The 14,315-nt window shown below is 40.8% G+C and overlaps 1 long non-coding RNA gene across 1 annotated transcript; it reads left to right on the top strand.

Moving 5' to 3' along the window:
• Positions 1–8,233: 8,233 nt before the first annotated feature.
• Positions 8,234–13,350, top strand: LOC116418747. Its single transcript, XR_004228883.1, has 3 exons — positions 8,234–8,520; positions 11,262–11,337; positions 12,566–13,350. It is a non-coding gene; the product is annotated as an uncharacterized LOC116418747 (long non-coding RNA).
• The last annotated feature ends 965 nt before the right edge of the window (positions 13,351–14,315 follow it).

Genomic DNA, 14,315 nt, shown 5'->3' on the forward strand with positions numbered 1-14,315 from the left:
CAATTTGCTTCCCTTGAATTCCTGATTAACTAGAATAATCTCTCCATTTCCTTTCTAAAATTTTGTTTTATGTGGTAAATATACGTATGCATTAGTCTGCTCTCATGCTGCTCTGAAGAAATACCAGAGACTGGGTAATTTATAAAGGAAAGAGGTTTAATTGACTCACAGTTCTGCACAGCTGGGGTGGCCTCAGGAAACTTAAAATCATGGTGGAAGACGCCTACTCCTAGGGCAGCAGGGGAGAAAAATGCAGAGTGAAGGGGGAAAAGCCCCTTATAAAACCACAGACTTCAGGAGAACTCACTCACTATCATGAGAACAGCATGGGGGAACCACCCCCATGAACTAATCACCTCCTGCAACATGTGGGGATCATGGGAACTACAATTCAAGATGAGATTTGGGTGGGGGCACAGCCAAACCATATCAACATAACATAAAATTTTCCATTTTAACTATGTTAAGTATATATGTAGTTCAGCGGCATTAAGTTCGGTGGCATTCTCATTGTTGTGTGACCCTCACCACCATTCATCTCCTGATCTTTTTCATCTTCCCAAACTGGAACTGTACCCATTAAACACTCGCTCTCCATTCCCTGCTCACTCAGCCCTTGGCAACAACCATTCTATTTTTCATCTCTGTGCGTTTGACTCCTATAAGTGGAATTATATTTGTCCTTTTGTGTCTGATGTATTTCACTTAGCATAACGTCTTCAAGGCTCATCTGTGTTGCAGCACATGTCAGAATTTTCTCTATCCATTTTTGCAAAGAGAAGCTTGTTCTCCACTGCGGTTGTTCATGCTGCTTTGCGCCGTTAGTCCTTTGTTCCCTTTCACTGTCAGGAAGAGGCAGACGGAAGGAGCATGACTGATCCACCCAGGCCTTCACATCTGTGTCCCTCTGAGCAGCCTTTTTTCCCAATTATGAGGGTTACCTTGGCAACTAATCGCTTTTCTAATTCTTTTTAAGGTTGTGAACTGATGACCAAATTACAAGGGCAAAAGATGGCAAAGATTGAGCATACATGTATGGAAGGGGATATTGTAATGATTTCACAAAATACAAAATGATTCTGATGTGTTTTGTACATTTCATACTTAATTTAAGAAATATCTTTGAGCACCCAACCAGGCACTGTGCTAGGTGTGGGATACAATGGGGAGCAAAAACAGATGTAGCGTACATTGAGCCTGCAGGATCCAGGGGGACAGACATTGATCCAAATAATCACAAACACAGCTCAACTGCTTGGAAAAAAGACCAGGTTTTTATAAAGCATAGTCCAAAGGCCCCAGCCTAGACTACGACATAGGAAAGGTGTCCCCAAAGAAATAACACATGAACTGAGACCTGAAAAATGAGTGAGATTTGAGTGAGGAGTTTGGGAAGAGACAGCGCAGCTCAGTGTAGCTGAGGAAGTGTTCAGCATGGTGTCAGAGCAGATAAGACATTCGTCTGCTTCCTAGAATGATCCAGAAACTCCCTGTGTTTCCTCTGGGAACAGAGGACAATGTACCTTGCCTTTTGTTAGGTAGAGGCCAAGGTAGGGATAACACTGAGCTGGAAAATACCTTTATTTTTGGGTTTGGTCTGTTCCTTGCCTGGGACAATATGTTTCAGAGGCAGGACACTGACTGGTCTTAACCATGTCAGTGACCTGGAGTTGAGGTGGTAGGCGAGGTCAGAGCCTGGATCGGGGGTGGGAGATCAGGATGCATATGACTGGCCAGGTGGCCCCTGGGAACATGGGAGAGAGGCTCCAGCTTTAGGGAAAGATGGGAGCCGAGAACTAAAATCACAGTCTGGGCTTTAACCATCAGCTGGTGCTTAGGACAATGCATTCATAGCTGAGGGCTTTCTGGAGGAGACAGTCTGGGTTGGGGCTAGAACAGCATTGTGGCCAGAAGGCCCCAAGGCCATCATCAAGTTACATAGAAAGACCACCCTCAGATAGAAAGTTTCCCAATGACTCACTGGAAGGACTCGCAAAACTCAGGTTATGCTTATGGTTACAGCTCATTACAGTGGAAGAATAAATATTAAAATCAGCAAAGGGAAAAGGCATGGGGGTAAAGTCCCGGAGAGACCAGGCATACGCTTCCAGGTGTCCTCTCCCACTAGAGCTGCACGACAGGACTTACTTCTCCCAGCAATGATGTGACACAACCTATAGGAAGCATTGCCAATCAGGGAGGCTCCCTCAAGCCTTGGGGCTCAGGGTTTTTATTGACAATTGGCCACATAGGCATGGAATGCTCATGTGGCTGATCTCAGTTATTCAGTCTCCAATCCTTCCAGAGGTCACACTGATATAGCATAGCCCCAGGCCCCCACCAAAAATTGGATTGTTAACATATACTGTCCAGCATGGGCCAAGGCCTCAGGTACTCAAAGATACTGTTATCAGGCAGGATATTCCAGGGCTTGGAATTTGTCTCCCAGACTGCAGTCAAGAGCCAGTTTCTTTGGAATCTGCAGGGTTGGGACAACCCAAACCTGCTGCACTAACCCTTTACTGCACAAACATGAATGCTGACTTATGGTCAGTGCAAGATGTTTGAGAGGAAAAAGTATCACAAAAAGAGAAAATGTGCCTTTGATAATTATCATCCTTTGCAAAATTCTGGTTTGCCTTTCCCTTGAACCTTAGTTCCCCACTGCTTGTGAAAGGCCAACCCCAGCTTCCATGTTACTGTGGCCAGATCCCCTCACCATCCATGCCTGTCACCTTGCCTGAATTGGGCTGCACTGGGGAAGAGAAGGAGAAATCAAATCAGCCCTGAGCAGATATGTTATCCCCCACTTTGTAGTCACTATGAGACTGGGCTGGCTCTGCAACGATGCATACAGAAATCTGTGGGTTGCTCCCAGGGTTCATTCCAGCACTTGCTGTACACAGCTCGCAGATGGTGTTTGCAAGATATTTTATCCCCCACCTTTGCAGTTGCTGTGAAACTAGGCTACCCACTGTCTCCCCTCCACTTGCAGAATACCCTCCAACACCCCCCACCACCACCACCAAATAATGCTTATCTTAGCATTGAGAAATTTTCTTTATTAATTACAGGCCTCAGCATTTTACCAAACTGCTTCCACTTGCAACTTCTTAAAGGCAACTGAGCAAAGAGGACAACTATTTTCCCTGTGAATGTTTTAAATATACTTTAACAAAACAAAATGGGTTTGAAACAGAATAAAAAGCAATTTTCACCAGTTCTTCTTCCCCGCTCCCCCTTCACCAAATATTCCTGTCATGCATGTTATTGTTGTCTCACTTGGCAGTGAGATAATTTTCAGTTACAAATAAAAGTGCCTTTGAGTTTGCATTTACTGTATCTTCTCTTTTAGGTAAAGTCTTGCAGAGATACAATGTCAATCACACAAACTACTTCAGTTATAGGTGTGTCTCTGCATTAAGACTTTTTGGTATCTAAAAGTATTTCACATTTTCAGCCTCTCAGTAGGGCTGCAGGTTAGCACTACGCAGAGGCGATGTTCTGCACACTGGTATGGTGGGCTGGTCACTATCCCTCTGTTTAGTTACTGCCAATGCCTACCAGTTATTAAGGACGTTGACTGTCACATCGCACTCTTTCTAGAAAGTGTGAGCCTAGGAGGCCCTGAGTTATACCCTGTTCAGTACATCAATTCTAAAATAACAAGATCTTCCTCATTCAACATCAGCAGAACAAAAGGCGTCACTCTAGGTGCCCTGCGCAGACTCCAGAAGAGTTCACAATTCCAGAGCACTTCATGAAATCACTCTTAGTGTTTATGGTGACCTACCTCTTGTAGAGTTTTGTTTTAGAGACTTTGCTCACCACTTGCAAATATATGTATATCCACAGTCCCATCATGTGTTACGGTCCAGATTTAGTTGCTTGTTGTGTGATAAGGATGCAAGTCTCCTCAAAGGCATGTTCCTAATCAAGGCTTTAAGTCATAAAGGACGAAAGGCTACAGGGAGCTCTCCAACTGTGAAGTGAAGAATTCCCTACGCCAACCCTTCCTCAACTCATGCTCTGCAGAATGGGGTAGGTGCACTGAAAAGAGAACTCAGGCTCAAAAGCCTTTGGGATGTAGTGGGTTGAGCAGTCTTCCTTATTTCAGGGCTTTACAGAGTCTTTAATATACTCACACAGATTGAAAATATGCCAGGGAGCCATAGTATGTAAAGTTTCTAATATATCTGGCCCAAGAATATAGCATGTGTGTGTGTGTGTGTCTCACAATGTCCAGCTCCTGGTCTTGCATATTATTACTATTATTTGCATAAGTATATACAATATGTGATATATAATGTTATTTGCATAATTTATGTGCTATAAAATGTACAACTGGATGGATTTTACTCCTAGGTGTAACATCTCTTTACCACCAGCCAGATTAAGATACAGAGCATTCCCATCTTCTCAGAAAGCTTCCTCATGTCCCTTCCAGTCAATACTTCTATGCCCTTCCCTGACTTCCCTGACTTCTACCCCTGACTTCCCTCTCTTCCCTAACTTCTATCACCATAGACAAGTTTTCTCTGTTCTTAAACGTCTTAGAAAGTGAATCATAATACTCTAGGTAATCCTGTGTCTAGCCTCTATTGCTTAACATGCTTCAAGATTCAGCCATATTGTTGCATGAAGCAGTTGTATTTTTCATATTTTTGTTTGTTTGTTTTGAGGTCTTTCTATGCTGCCCCGGCTGGCCTCGAATTTCAGGGCTCAAATGATCCTCCCACCTCAATCTCCCAAGTAGCTGGGATTACAGGTGCTTGCCACTGCACCCAACTGAAGCAGTACTTCTGAAACAATAGTTTTATCCCTCTTTGTCATGGTCCCCAAAGCAGGAAGGATACAGAGGACCTATTAGAAGTGACTTCACGGGCACGTTCATTGCTCTGACACAATCACAGGAATCAACCCGTGTGTGAGCACCCACCTGTGGCAACAAGAGACTTACTTTACAGGGAATTCGTTCCAGTATTCCTCTGTCAACTGTGAAGCAAAACTGGAGGCCTGTCTTTGTAAAATTTTAAACACTTTTTATTTTGAGTTTTTCTTTTTGTATTTTCTTTATTGGGAAGTGAATGTTGTATTACATCTTGGGACACCTGTACAACCCTTAATTAGAAAATGAATAATTCTTCATTTTCTCCCTCATATGCTGGGGGAATGAAAATGAGTGGAAGACAGTAAGGCAGAGAGGTGAGCTCAAGGCTATTCACTTGCTCCAACAAATATTCAATAAGCATTGATTGAATGCCTAACACCACACTCAATTCTAGAGACTAAAAAAAAAGAAAAAAGAAAAATAGATGGTCATTACCTTCCAAGTGCTCAGAGGCAAATAGTTAAAACTGGCACCGAGTTCAGTGCCTTAATGCACTGTGAGTCCCTACCACAGGATTCTGTTTCTCATTGGTGGTCCTGACTACACGGCAGTACCGTTATCTGATGTGTGACTGTCCCCAACTAGAATTAAGTGAGAGGGGACTGTGTTTTATTCATTTTTGGCCACCAGCTTCTTCAAAATGCCTGGTTTATTCAAAGAACCCATTCCACAATGAATGAATGAATGAATGAATGATGGAAGAAACGGCAGTGTCCTCATCCTGTCTCCACTGGTTTTTAGCCATGTGAGGTTGGACACATTCTGTGACTGGCCCTCACTTGTTTTCTAATCTGTGAAATGGAGGTAGCCACACTTCTCTTGCAGGGTAGTTGGTAGGATGGAAAAGGCTACCTTGGTGAAGACTCTATCCTGGGCTGACACTTAGCAGATGTTCAGAACTATCAGAACATGAGGAAGAAAATCATGAACTAATGGTGTCTTCTGACCCATTATAGACTGAAGGAGGATGGACATATAGGGGTTTCCAGCCCTGATGACCTTTGTCCTCCATAAAGGAGGTCAGCCACTGAAGTGGGGGTAGACAGGTGAGCAGAGGCTGGGACAGCATGGGGGTTGTTTAGGGAAGTTTCGACATTGTGCATGAGAGTCATACATGAAAGATTTGTTAAGCTGTAACTTACAGAGTGGTTCCATTTTCCCCAGCTGAATTCAGAGAGACCGTGGGGAGTGCTGCCTGGAGTTGAGTGATGGAGGTAACAGGCAAGGTGGAGGGACAACAGGCCTGCAGAGCCTATTTACCCAAGAGGAGTGACTGAAGCATTTACCCACCCTGAAACGGAGTGTGTAGGGAGGGAAGCAAAGATTGTTGAGGACAAAAGACAGGCTTTCTAGAAAGAAGGCATGTGAAAGAGTCGCAAGGACATGAAGATTCGAGTGTGAGAAGGCCCTCTGAAATTCACATGTTGAAATCCTAACCTCTGGACCTCAGCCAGTGACTGTATTTGGAGACAGGGTCTTTAAAGAGGTAGTTAAGTTAAAATAAGACAGTATGGGTGGGTCCTAACCCAACACAACTGGTGCCCTTACAGGAAGAAGAGATGAAGACAGAGACGCACTCAGAGGGAAGACCATGTGAGGATACAGGAAGAAGACGGCCGTCAACAAGCCAAGGAGAGAGGCCTCAGGAGAAACCAAGCCTGCTGACACCTTGATCTTGGACTTCCAGTCCCCAAAACTTAGAGAAAATACATTTCTGTTCTTTAAGCCAACCAGTTTGTGGTACCTTGTTATGGCAGTCCTTGCAAACTAACACAGGGGGAGATGATGGCATTTAGGACATTAGAGTAGAGGCAATTCAAGGTCTGGTAGGAATTTGGGAGTTGCAGGGGGACAGTGCACAGCTGTCACTTGCACCATATTGTAAACTCCTGGAGAAGTCATATTTTTTTTTTTTTTTACAGCTTTATTGAGGTATAATTGACATACAGTGAACTGCATGTATGGTTGGCCCTTGGCATCTGGGCTTTGCATCCCTGGATTCAACCAACCAGGGATCAAAAATATTTTTAAATAAATAAATAAAATACAAATTTAAAAACAATACAGTATAACAATTATTTACATTGTGTTAACATTACATTCCGTGTTATAAGTAATCTAGAGATGATTTAAAGTGTACCAAAGGATGTGCATAGGCTATGAGCAAATACTATGCCATTTTATTTCGAAGGCTTAAGCATCTGCAGATTTTAGTATTCACAGGAGGTCCTAGCACCAACCCCCATGGTACTGAAGAATAACTGTATTTTAAATGTACATTTTGATAAGTTTTGACATAAACACACACACAGAGACACACACATACACACACACATATATACCCATGGAGCCATCACAATCAAGATAAATGAACATATCTATATTCCTAAAAGTTTCCTACATCTCTTTGTAATCTCTCCCTTACGACCCACCCTGACCTCCCTCCCATCCCCAGACAATTGCTGATATGCTTTGTGTCACTATAGTTGTTTTCATTTTATAGAATCTGATGTAAATGGAATAATATGGGAATAATATGATATGTACTCTTTTTTGTTGGTCTGGCTTCTTAATAAATTACATCTCAATCATCTCTTTATACCCAGGGCTAAGCATGGTCATCCAATCAAAAAATCAACAAATATTTTAGAGTGCCTTCTAGGTGCTTGGTGTTGGCAAAACTATTCCAGATACATAATAGTTGTTTAATAAATGCTGGGTGAATAGTTCAGTGAATTCAAGTAACATAGACTCTATTTTTCACTGAGATATAATTCATATATCATAAAATCAATCATTTTAAAGTGGCCAATTTAGCGGTTTTTAATATATTTACAAAGTTGTACAACCATCACTGCTATCTAATTTCAGAACATTTTCTTCACCCCCAGGAGAAATCCCATACCCAATCCAACTCACTCCCCATTTGTTCCTCTCCCCAGCCCCTGGGAACCATAAGTCTACTGTCTCTATATAGAGGGGTACTTACTCTGGGCATTACATATAAATGGAATCATATCGTGAAGGTTGTCAGAATCAAAATGGAATTACTTGTGTCAAAACCCTCACAATTAGAGCCAGGGAAGTCCAGGAAGAGCAGATTCTCACGCACATACCTGATAATAAAAACTATCACAAAAGACTCTGCAAAAACCACAACCTTGCACAAAGGCTACCACAGCCTTACACATAAAAAGTATTTCTTCAAGGACATCTTCCCAGCAACAGCCTGTTCAACTTTGAACTGGCACCACCCTTGTTATTGATCCTTGTAGCCTAATATAATTATTTCAAATTAAATTATATGACCCTCTGCATTTTTCCTTTAAAAACCTTTGTCTTCTTTTATCTCCCCAAATATATCTGCCATATTCCCATTGCAATGCTTATTCTCAAACAAATATCTTCTATTTTTCAGAGTCTCTCTCTCTCTCTGTCTGTCTGTTGTTTAGGTTTTGACATAATTTGGTGTCAGAAGTGAGATTGAAGCTGGCTCACCTTGGACAGATGGACAACCCCTGAAATTGAGTGAATTGCATGCCCTGAGCCCTTTGGAGCTCTCCACCTCCATGGCTCACCTTTTCTGCCCTGGTGAATCTCCTCTCACATTCCTGGACTCCCTCTTTTTGGTGAGTTCTTTTGACTTTATTTGGGATCTATTTGGGTTATAAGGCTACTTAAATTTAAAAATCTTACATTTCTCTTGGGACTATAAAAGTCTTTTCTGGCAAGCCCTTTCTGGTATAAAGACGAGTGTCTTTCTAGTTTGAGTACTTTGGTTTCTATAAAATTTGCATTCTGTCTGTGAGTCATGTCTTTTCTTGTAAATTTACTTTTTTTTTTTTTTTTTCTGCTGACCTGGTTTAACATTTTCTTTGATCTGTGTGCCTGGCTTAAAAGTTTTGTGAGCACTCTTATTTTGATTTCATTTTGATTTGGTTACGCTTGTCTGTAAATAATTTGGCTTTTTAAACATTTTTTTCTCCCTGTTAACTTGTGAAAGTCTTCTGGGAGCAAAGCATTCAGAATAGTGGGTGCAGAATAGCCAATGAAAAGCTGATGCGACTATTCCAAAGACTACATGAAATTTACAAAGGTGTGATAGTCCTCATGTGATGCTGTCAGTCATGATTCTGGTTATCCTGAATGCAATAAAAATAACTAATTTCCTCGTCAAGTGTGAGCTCACATTAGATTTTTAACCATGACTAACTTGAACTTTTGTCATCCACAGTTATTGCTTTTATTTTTCTCTAAAAGCATTTATAACCAGTTGTAATCCAAAATTGCTTTTCATGGAAAAAGCTCTAACAAGTACTTTTTTTGAGAGGGAGTCTCCCTCTGTCACCAGGCTGGAGTGTGCAGTGGCTTGATCTCGGCTCACTGCAAGCTCCACCTCCCGGGTTCACGCCATTCTCCTGCCTCAGCCTCCCGAGTAGCTGGGACTACAGGTGCCCACCACCACGCTTGGCCAATTTTTGTGTTTTTAGTAGAGACGGGGTTTCACCATGTTGGCTAGGATGGTCTCAATCTCTTCATCTTGTGATCAGCCTGCCTCAGCCTCCCAAAGTGCTAGGATTACAGGCATGAGCCACCGTGCCCAGCCTGCCTACAAGAACTCTTGAATACAGATTCCTGATAACTTTTATATACATGGACTAAATAAATACTTCTGAACTCTAATAAAACTGATAGGTTCATAAAACTCCTCATCAAGATCAAAGAAAGCAAAACCTAATTACATAAAATTGAGTAAGTAATAAACAAAATGTTCCTATGACTGTTAGGTGTAACATAGTTGGTTCTCTGCTTAAATGTTTTGTTTTCCAAATTTAAGGAAACTTTTTCTCTTAAGCTGTCTACAGTTTACAGTAATTTGGTCAAGTATACTTTTATAAACAAAAGTATAAGCATTTACTTTTTCTCCCTACTCAATTTCTCCAAAATTTGGAAACTATTCATGAATATTTTTATTTTTTATGACAGCATAATTTTTTGCATAAATTCAATAAGGATGTGCTGTGTTTATAACAGGACACAAGTGAAAACATTAGTTAATGTACCAAGGTTTTGACTGGGATGTCACAGTTAGATTGTTTATAAGTACTACAGGTGAAATCTGAAGTCTGCCTTGAAAGGTTTTAAAATCTGAGATTCCTGTGCAATCAGTCACTATCCTTGTTGCGCTTATGTAAATGATCAGACAAAAATCAATGAAACTAAACTTATTTTACAAACAAATTTGTCTCACTCTGGTTATCTTTGGTAAAAATGAAAAAAAGAAAACCTATACAGCAAAAAATTATGTTTCCAGAAACATATATACTATACCTGTTAGTCCTGTGCATTATTTTCAAGTTTTTTATTCCCTACCTATAGACTGGGCTAGATCCTGAATTCTTCTAGGTTCCTCCAATCCACTTTTTTTTTCATGGAATTACTAAAAATGGGAATCTCTCTGCTTCTGCAGCCCTATAAACTGAAATTAAATTTTAAGGGACAAGTTGCATGTCTGATGGAGGGGCTACATGGCAAGTTCATCAGACCACCTGATGCCATAACCAAACACACTCCAGCTGCAATCCAGGATATAACGTTGCTGGCTTCATGCTGTGGACAGCTTTTCCCAAGGTGACAAAACAAGAGCCCTCATCGTAATGAGACTCCAGCTCCTCTTAGTTTTTTCTCATTTATGCCTAGCTCTTTTGCTTGGCAGGATAATCATGTAATTAAAGTTTTACAGATACTACTGGGGGTACCTTGACAGAATCTGACCTAAAAATATTTTAGTCCACCTATTGGGAAGCTGAGGTGGGAGAATCGCTTGAACCTGGAAGGTGGTGGTTGCAGTGAGCCGAGATCGTGCCACTGCACTCCAGCCTGGGTGACAGAGCGAGACTCCGTCTCAAAAAATATATATACATATATATTTTAGTCCACCTAACAAGTAACTTTAACACTATCCTCAATACATCATTGCTCATTCTGCTTTAATTCAACCCAGTCATGAGATACTAGATGATAGAAATACTCTGTAGTATCTATTGGTTAAATAAGAAAATATTTGTGCTATTGCTAATATTACATGCTGTACCTGGATAAATTTATCTGGGAACATTGAGACTCAAATATGCAAAATAATAAAACAGGCCACATCATTACAACAGGTCTCATCTAATTCACCATAGTCATTTGATTTACTCAATTGGTTGCCTTTAAACCTAGACTCATGGCTCAAATTTGTTACATAAACTGAGATTATCATATTACTATTATTTTTACTTTATATTTTCTTTTCTTTTCCTTTTTTTTTTTTTTAACTTTGTACCCATTGCTTGTCAAATTTCTACAACACAAATCCTAACAAAAGAATGCTAGCCCAGCACTTTGAGATGATAATCAATGTTTATGGAACAGATAAAATTAAACTTAACAATGGACTGCAGGTAGACTTGAAAGCCACTCTTTCAGAAATTCCCTGTGGCTCAAATGTGGCTAAAAGAGTTTTGACACTGACTCCTACTTGTCAATCACTCCCTCCATTGTGGGACCAGACCAACCCACGTCAGGTCCATTCTGGCACCAAAATATAACCGAAACCTAACTATAGGATTATTGATGAGCAACATGTTCAGAGAAATATCTCAATCAAAAGGAGAAAGTGTAAAAGTTCTGAAAATCAAAATGAAGTCACTTGTGTGAAAATCCTGACAAATAGAGCCAATGAAAGCCATAAAGGAAAAGATCTCACACATGTCTATCTGGTAACAAGAACTACCACAAAAGACTCTGCAAAAACCACAACGCTGCAAACAGGCCACCACGATCTTACACACAAAAAAGTGCTGCTGCCATGGCATCTGTCCAGCTACTGCCTGTCCAGCCTTGGACTTGCGCTACCCTTGTTTTGATCCTTGTAGCCAAGGATAATTGTTTCCAAATAACTTATATAATCCTCTTCACTTTTTTCTTTTAAAGCCCTTGTCTTCCTTTACCTTCCCAAATATGCTTACTGTATTTTTATTGCAATGCTTACTCTGAGATAAATATCATTTAATTTTAGAGAGTCTCTCTCTCTCTGTTGTTTAAATTCTAACAACACAATATGCAGCTGTCTTTGCCTGTCTTTTCATTGAGCTAAGGTTTCCAGGGTTCTTCAATGTGTAGCATGTGCCAGTATTTCATTCATTTTTATGGCTGAAGATTATTCCATTATGTAGCTATGGCTCATTTTGTTTAGCTAGTCATCAGCTGATGATGGACATCTGGCTCTTTTCTACTTTTTGGCAATTATGAATAACATTGCCATGACCACTCAAGTACAAGTTTTCTGTGAACACATGTCTTCAATCCTTGAGTATATACCTAGAAGTGAAATTGCTGGGTTATATGGCAATTCTATCGTTAATCTTTTTTTAGGAATAGTCAAACTGTTTTCCAAATGACTGTACTATTGCCCTCCCACCAGCAATGCATAATAGTTCCAATTTGTCCGCTTCCTCGCCAACAATTGTTATTGTCTCTGTTTTGAATTCGAGCCATTTTAGTGGGTGTGAGTGGTTTCTCATTGTGGTTTTGATTTGCATTTCCCGGAGGAATATGTTGAGTATCTTTTTATTTGCTTCTTGGTAATGCAAGCTCTTATTAATCTATTAATTAATCCATGTATTCGAGTCCCAGCTGTGTCAATTATGTGTGGTCTTGGACAAGTTATTTTACTTCTCTGAACTCAGTTTTCTCATTCATAAGGTGGAAATAATAATCTCTGTCTTATGGGATTGTTGAAAGGACTAGAATGAATATATGCAAAGCTCTTGGCAGAAATTAAGAACTCAATGAAGACAGAAGAGATGTAAGTCAACATAATAAGTAAGTCAAATGATGCTGGAGTTGGGTCTTGGAAGGAAAGCAACATTCTAATAGATAGGGATACAAAGAAAAGAGATTCCAACCAGAATGAGTGTGAACAAAGAGGAAGCCACAGTACAGTGGGATGTGAGCAATTACTGAAAACTCTGCATAGATTTGGCTAGAGTAGTAGAGTTCTCCTTCAAGAGGAGCAGTGGCAGAAAAAGGACTGGAGGGAAGGATGGACTCAGACACAGAGGGCAACAGGATAAGGGCAAGGGATGTGTGTCTCCTTGGAGTACACCATGTGCTGCCCTGCTGTTGTCTGGGGACTGGGTGAAAGTCAATATTGCCCTGCTCAGGACCAGGAGACATTGCTACCATTGGCCCTGCTTGGATGTTCCTGATGCTCCAGAACTTCAATCACTTGGAAATTACAAGAGTTTAGACGCTCTGTACCAGAAATGGGGCAAAAGCCGAATATATATTTATTTCTCCTTATATGTATATATATATATAGAGAGAGATGGGGTCTTGCTTGTTGCTCAGGCTGGTCTTGAACTACTCCTGGCCTCAAGCAATCCTCTTCCTGGCCTCCCAAAGTGCAGAGATTCATATATATATTTCTTATCATGTATTATGTCATAATCTCATATTATTTTTATCTGACCCATCAAATTCTGCTGGAAGGATCTGGTATCACATCTTAGTATGGACTTAGCCAGTGAGTCCCTCTGTTATTTCTCTAGAGATATCTTCACCTTCAACAATCCTCCTGAAAGATGCTTATCCTGATTGCAGCACTATTCACAATAGCAAAGACTTGGAACCAACCCAAATTCCCATCAATGATAGACTGGATAAAGAAAATGTGGCACATATACACCATGGAATACTATCCAACCATAAAAAAGGGTGAGTTCATGTCCTTTGCAGGGACATGGATGAAACTGGAAACCATCATTCTCAGCAAACACACAGAAACCAAACATCAAATGTTCTCACTCATAAGTGGGAGTTGAACAATAAGAATACATGGGCACAGGGAGGGGAACATCACACACTTGGGCCTGTCGGGGGGTGGGGGGCTAGGGGAAGGATAGCATTAGGAGAAATACCTAATGTAGATGATGGGTTGATGGGTGCAGCAAACCACATGGCACATGTATACCTGTGTAAGAAACCTGTACGTTCTGCACATGTATCCCAGAACTTAAAGTATAATAACAAAAAAACTAGAGAAAGAAAAGAAATCCCAGACCCACTGATTAGAATACACCATTTTCCCGGATCCTGTTGGAAAATGGTACAAGGCAGACGTCAACAATAAACAGGATGACACGTGAAATAGGATGATTCATTCAAACACAAAGACACTGTGGTTTCTCTTCTCCCAGCTTGTTTAACAACATCCTGGTTCACAAGCACCCTTTGCTGGTGCTGGCTCTGTGTGGAGGAAGGCATAAGTTTGGGGGACAGATACAGCTGACTCTGCCTGTGACCACTGTCACCAGGGTTGCTTCCCAAGTTTTGTTTTAGAATCTACACCAAAGATGCACTATTAACACATTACATG

This window comes from Piliocolobus tephrosceles, chromosome 1 (genome assembly GCF_002776525.5).
Source record: "Piliocolobus tephrosceles isolate RC106 chromosome 1, ASM277652v3, whole genome shotgun sequence".
Lineage (NCBI taxonomy): Eukaryota > Metazoa > Chordata > Mammalia > Primates > Cercopithecidae > Piliocolobus > Piliocolobus tephrosceles.